The sequence below is a fragment of the Camelus ferus genome, chromosome 18 (assembly GCF_009834535.1).
Source record: "Camelus ferus isolate YT-003-E chromosome 18, BCGSAC_Cfer_1.0, whole genome shotgun sequence".
In the NCBI taxonomy this organism is placed as follows: Eukaryota; Metazoa; Chordata; class Mammalia; order Artiodactyla; family Camelidae; genus Camelus; species Camelus ferus.
Genome location: NC_045713.1, coordinates 36,283,194 through 36,290,011, shown reverse-complemented (window position 1 = coordinate 36,290,011; position 6,818 = coordinate 36,283,194). Strand labels below are relative to the sequence as shown.

General features: G+C 46.6%; 1 pseudogene; it reads left to right on the top strand.

The window, feature by feature from the left end:
• Positions 1-5,145: 5,145 nt before the first annotated feature.
• LOC102514203 lies at positions 5,146-6,818 on the top strand (annotated as a pseudogene).

Sequence of the window (6,818 nt, the reverse complement as noted above, 5' to 3'; positions counted from 1 at the left end):
GTGTCTACCTCTACAGTCTCACCAATAAAACTTGATTGCACAGATTTAATTACATAGCTGTTGTCTTCTACCAGATTAAGCTGTTCGAAGGCAGGGCCTGATAGAGCTGTGAGGTCTGCATCTCTCAAGTGCTTTTGCAAACTTTGAAGCCCTGTCCTCAAATTCCTAGAGTCCCAACTCTAGGCTGCCTTAGGAAGTTGTCCTAAACTTTAAAAACGTTGCTAAAAGCATCTGTTAAAAAAACACTGTTAAAAGTGTATGAAGGACACTTGCAAACTTCTTGAACATGCATAATGATTATGCAGAACTTGATGAAATTAGTTTCTCATGAGGTTGTAAGCTTATCAAAGGATCTGTTTAGGGCATTTCTCTGTACTGAGGTTTTACTAGGGAAAAAAAGGTGAAATGTATAAGTGCAATCATCTAATGACAAATTTTAAAGGATAACTAGTGTCTAGAAGTCTTGGAGAAGAGAGCACATACGTGTTCTGATCATCTCCTTGGGGAAATATAAACAAGAGAAGACAGGGTAACACACACCACGAAAGGGGTGTCTGCTAGGGATCCTGGAGTTCCCATTTCTACATCTTTCCACTGAACCACAGGGGCTGAAGACCTGTAACTTGAGAGTCAGAAATCAAATCTCAAAAGTTCCAGGTTTGATACATAAAAGATTATTCCTCTGTGTTGTTTACATTCTTGAACTTGTATACTTTGGCATTAGAATAAGTCCACGTGAAAGCTGTTGGATGAAGCCCCAGATTCCTTCCCTGGCACCTGTTCCACAAGGAAGAACCTAACTTGTTCAGAAAAATAGTCCATGAGGAAAGATTTCAGCTCTCTACTCAGCTGACTGCAAACTCTGATTCTAGGGGAGACAGGCTTGAAACAATGTAATAGGTGTTAGCTGTTGATGCCAGGCACTCTGCTAAGCCTGATAAGTTAATGCTCTCAACTGCCAAATGAGGTGGGCATTATTACTAGTGAAGAAACTGAGGTTAGAGACTTTCCTAAAGAGATGATGGTTTCTCTGTTTGGTCAAATCCCCATCGCCTGGTGTGTAAGTGTGGCCCCGAGGAACCTTTCCCTTACACTGAAGTCACTAAATACTTCTGTCTTGGCTGCCTGCCTGATTGTTTAACAACGGATACCTTCTAAGGCTGGGACTTTAGGACCCATTTGTATTTAAAGACAGTTCAGGGAAAAGGGTCATAGCTCAGGGGTTGAGTGCGTGCTTAGCATGCACGCGGTCCAGGGCTCAATCCCCAGTACCTCCGTATTAAAAAAATAAATAAATAAAGGTTCAGAGCGGGAAATTATATAGAAATTAATTTCACCCGTGTGAATTAATTACAGACCACTTTCTAGATACACAACAATTGTGGCTCACACTGTTGATTCTTTAGTTGATATGGATTTTACTTTCTGTTAATCATGTTTGTTTGTATAAAGTTTGTTTGTATAAAGTATAAAATGACTTGCCATATAGTGAAAATGTTTCAGAAAGTCATACAGAGCTCACTTTCATTTCACGTGCTCTCTAGCATGCCTCAGGAAATCAGGGTAGAACCCAGGTTCAAAAGTAGTTCACTAGGATTTGCTCAATAACAGAGTGCTTCCTGAAGTTGTCCAAAGCCAGACAGAATGAAAGCTGGGCGTTCTCTTCTCTTGAGCATCTTTCTTGGAAGATATTTAAGATTATCCAAGAACATTATCTTCTTCATACTATCTCCAGGAAACTAGATAGGGGAGAACTCTAGTCTGACCAGTCATGCTCCTTGTGAGTACAAATCAACTTTCTATTGAAAACAACGCCCTTCCAAAATGAGAAGTTTTTCAGTCAGCCTTCCAACTGTATTTGTAATTCTTCCTCTGTCTTCCTGCCCCCAGCACAAGCCCTCCATGCCTGGGACCCCACACGCTCCTGTCTCGAACACCTTGTTCCAAAAGATGCAGCATGGAAGGAATGTCTTGACTCGGTACCGCGAACTCATCATTCACTTTATGATAGGTTATTTGCTGTTCTCTGTTGGGATGGCTCTGTCAGCTGAAGACTGGATGGCTTTTATCCTTGGACTGCTGCTTCTCTGGGTGCTGCTACTCAACATGTGATAATTAGAGCACAACAACGAGGGATGTGAATCAAAGGCAGGCAGAGCGTCATGGTGTCCACCTGCAGAAGGAAGCACCAACGTAATCTGGGCTGCGAGAGGCAAGCTGAGCCTAGCATCCACTTTTGTGTGCAGAGCCAGGCCTCTAGTGTATGTCAATTTTTTTTTCAGTGTATCTCAATTTTATTTATTCTTCTTAAACCTGAAATAAATTTTCATTTTTAAGCTAGAGCGAAAACGATCTCACTTCTATTCAGTTCACTTCCACTTTCAGAAACTCTTACATTTTGTTTGGGGCAGGGGGAAACATTCTTCATCTTAATAATTCCAAGTTCACTGCAAATAGTAGTGATATGATTAATAACCAACAGAAGAGGTGGGTTGAAGGGAGAAATTCATCAGAGCCAGGTGACTAAATGTTTCCTGAGTCCTGGAGTCAGTGCCTTCTAGAATAAAGAGGGCCGAATTCCTCTTCCCATTTAACGTCAACCAACTCATCTGTTAAAAGTGAAGGCTGACTCACTTTTAATAGCTTTTGCTACTTACAGAGCACAAATTTGCTGGGCCCCAGAAAACATGGACAAAATAAGTACTGGAATCTCTATTTAATTCTCAGGATTCTTGGCACTGCCTGAAAACACAAACGTGTGCTGAAGTCTCAGCTCCTTGCCTCTTTTCTCCCACAGGATGTTTCTCCTTCCCTCATAGCCAGCCCCCATGAAAAGGAAAGCAACTGAGGCAGGACCTTTAGGACCAGAGAGACGTGTTTCGATTCCTCTACATCAGTGGTTCTCAACTGGGACAAGCTTGCTTCCCAGGAAACACTTGGCAATGTCTGGGGTCATTTTTGGGTGTCACACCCCGGGGGTGGGGAGGAAGGTACTGCTGGCATCTACTGGTGAGTAGAGCCCAGGGGTGTTTGCAAAATGTTTGCAAAAGCACCAAAGACAGCCCTCCCACAGCAAAGAATTATCCAGGACCGTCTTAGTCTGCTTGGATGCCATAACAAAACACCACAGACGGGGCGGCTTAAACAACAGAAAGTTTCTGTTTTGGAGACTAGAAGTCACATATTGAGGTGCTGGGAGGTTTAGTTTACGGTGGGGACTCTTCCTAGCTTACAGGTGGCCACCTCCTTGCTATGTCCTCAACTGGACTCTGTGCATGTGGAGGGAGAAATCTTTCGTGTCCCTTCCTCTTCTTATAAGAACGCCAGCCCTGTTGGCTTACGGCTTCCCTCTTATTACCTCCCTTAATCTTCACTACCCTCTCATAGGTCCTATCTCCAAATAAAGTCACAGTGGGTCTTGAACATAGGAATTTGAGCAGGACATAATTCAGTCCATAACAAGGAGCAAGTGTGAGCAGTACCAAGAAAAAAACTAGGATAGCCAAAAGGCAGAAACAGCCCAAATGTTCATCAGTGGATGAGTGAATAAACAAAATGTGGTCTATCCATCCAATGGAATACTATTAACCTCAAAAAGGAAGGCAATTCTGACCTATGCTACAACATGGACCCAATTTGAACAACATAAATGCTAACTGAAAAAAGCCAGACACACACACACAAAGGACAAATATTGTATGATTCCTCGTATATGAAAGGTACCTGGAGTAGACATAACCACAGAGACAGAAAGTAGAATGGTGGTAACCAGGTGCTGGGTGGAGGGGATGATGAAGGGTTACTGTTTAATAGACACAGACTTTCAGTTGGGAAGATAAAGTTCTGGAGATGGATAGTGGTGATGGTTGCACAGCAGTATGAATATACTTAATGCCATTGAATTGTACACTTAAAAATAGTTAAAATGGGGTAGGTGATGTCAGCATCATCGTGGTATAGACATCCCTCATTTTTGTCCCTTCCTCTCCCATCAACAAAAATTTGGCATCCATGGACGAAGGGACCACTGAGGGAGCTGTGGGATCCAGCACCATAGGCCAGGAGATGTGGGAGGAGTCTTGCCCACCTGTGCTCAGGTAATAGGCAGGCAGACCTTGGTCCCAGCTGCAGAGCCTGCAGTGGCTCATGAACTAGCTCCAGCCTTTCTCTGCCATGTTCTGGGAGCACCTGGAAAACACTGACTTAGACAATCTCAACTGTGGATGAGGGAGCCTTTGTGGAAGTCCAGCTTCCAGAGGAGAAGTTCTAGGACATGATTGGAGCAAAATAAATAAATAAATAAAAACCAAAAAATAAAAAATAAAAACAAGCCTGGACACAGGGGAGAGAGTAAGAGGAACAGCTTGACTTTACCCTCATCACGCCTCCCTCACGGCTGTGTAGCTTAGTGCCAAGAGAGGTCTCGGCCCGTGATTTCTCCTGCAGGGGAAACGGAGAGCATGTAAGTGAGCGCCCAGCTTCCCCAGCGGTGCCGTATGCTGCCGAAGGGGCTCACTCTCTCCCCATCCGAGGTACTGAATCCTGAGCTGCATGACTGGAGAGCGGAAAGACACTGGGCCAGTGGAGACAGGATCCTCAGAGGGCTTTAAAGGGATGCAGATCCACCTAACTGCATCAGGAAGCTTTGCCCATGCACCACTGGGAACGCCTCACTTGCCAGCTGGCCCACAGGCACTCTCAGCGCTCCAGGTGCCTCACTGCACCCCTCTGGGGCCAGCTCCCTGTGTGTGCTCCTGACAGCAATGGTGAGACCAAACTTTTGTACACAGCTAGTGAGCACACAGAGAAAGCCAACCCAAATCGTTGGGCCAGAGAAAGACCACAAACTTCGCGGTGCTAATGCTTTAGCACCACCTTTGGGAAAACAAAAGGCTGTCAGAAATCAGTGCGTTGCAGGATTTAGAGCAGGCACAGGAGCTTAAGAATTCTGCCACGAGAGGGAGCAAGAAGCATGGAACAGGTGTACCCGTTTAAGGGTTGAGATGGCCTCAAAATCTCTAGCAGGGCCGAGCCGGCGTTGCCCCGACCTCGTCCATGCCCTCATCCCAAAGCAGCTGCAGCCACAGCTCCGGCCGCCCCTCGGTTAGCAGAGTCCGCTTGGGCCCCAGGAAGCAAACTGCCACCATGGTGAAGACTGTGCCCGTTAAGACCAAGGCGTACCAAGACCAGAAGCCAGAAACAAGGGGGCTGTGGAAGCGAGTGAAGGTGTTTCATAGCACCAACTATGCCAACTATGCCGAGAATTTCATCCAGAGTATCATCTCCACCGTGGAGCCGGTGCACCGGCCGGAGGCCACCATGGTGGAGGACGGCGACGGCAGGTTCTACATGAAGGAGGCCATCCAGCTCATTGTCCGCATTGCCGCCGCCAATGGGACGGGTCGCTTGGTTATTGGACAGAATGGGATCCTCTCCACCCCAGCTGTGTCCTGCATCATTAGAAAGATCAAAGCCATTGGTGGGATCATTCTGACAGCCAGCCACAACCCAGGAGGGCCCAATGGAGATTTTGGAATCAAATTCAATATTTCCAATGGCGGTCCTGCCCCAGAAGCAATAACTGATAAGATTTTCCAAATCAGCAAGACAATCGAAGAATATGAAATTTTCCCTGATCTGAAAGTAGACTTGGGGTTCTGGGAAAGCAGCAGTTTGACCTGGAAAACAAGTTCAAACCCTTCAAAGTGGAAATCGTGGATTATGCTACGATGCTGAGAAATGTCTTTGATTTCAATGCACTGAAAAGAACTACTAAAGATCCGAATAGATGCCATGCATGGAGTGGTGGGACCATATGTGAAGAAGATCCTCTGTGAAGAGCTCGGTGCCCCCACAACTTAGCAGTTAACTGTGTTCCCCTGGAGGATTTCAAAGGCCACCACCCTGACCCCAGCCTCACTTAGGCAGCTGACCTGGTGGAGACCATGAAGACAGGAGAGCATGATTTGGGGGCTGCCTTTGATGGAGATGGGGAGTGAAACATGATTCTGGGCAAGCATGGGTTCTTTGTGAACACTTCCGACTCTATGGCCATCATTGCTGCCAACATCTTCAGCATTCCATACTTCCAGCAAACTGGGTCCGCGGCTCTGTATGCAGCATGCCCACCAGTGGTGCCCTGGACCAGGTGGCTAATGCGACAAAGATCGCTTTGTACGAGACTCCAACTGGCGGGAAGTTTTTTGGGAATCTGACGGATGCAAGCAAACTGCCCCTGTGTGGGGAGGTGAGCTTCGGGACGGTTCTGACTATACCCGTGAGAAAGATGCACTCTGGGCTGTCCTAGCTTGGCTCTCCAACCTAGCCACCCGCAGAGTGTGGAGGACACTCTCAAAGATCACTGGCAAAAGTATGGCTGGAATTTCTTCACCAGTATGGTTATGAGGAGGTGGAAGCCGAGGGTGTGAACAACATGATGAAGGCCTTGGAGGCCCTGATCGCTGATCTTTCCTTTGTGGGGAAACAGTTCTCAGTGGGCGACAGAGTCTACACTGTGGAGAAAATTGATGACTTTGAATACAATGATCTGGTGGATGGAAGCATTTCAAGAAATTAGGGCTTGCGGCTCATTATTGAAGATGGTTCTCGCATCATCTTTCAACTGAGCGGCACCGGGAATGCGGGCACCACCGTTCGACTGTATGTCAACAGTTATGAGAAGGACATCGCCAAGCTCTCCCAGGACCCCCAGGTCATGTCGGCCCCCCCTCATGTCCATTGCTCTGAAGGTGTCCCAACTCCAGCAAAGGATGGGACACGCTGCACCCACTGTTATCACCTAAAAAGACAGGCCAGAT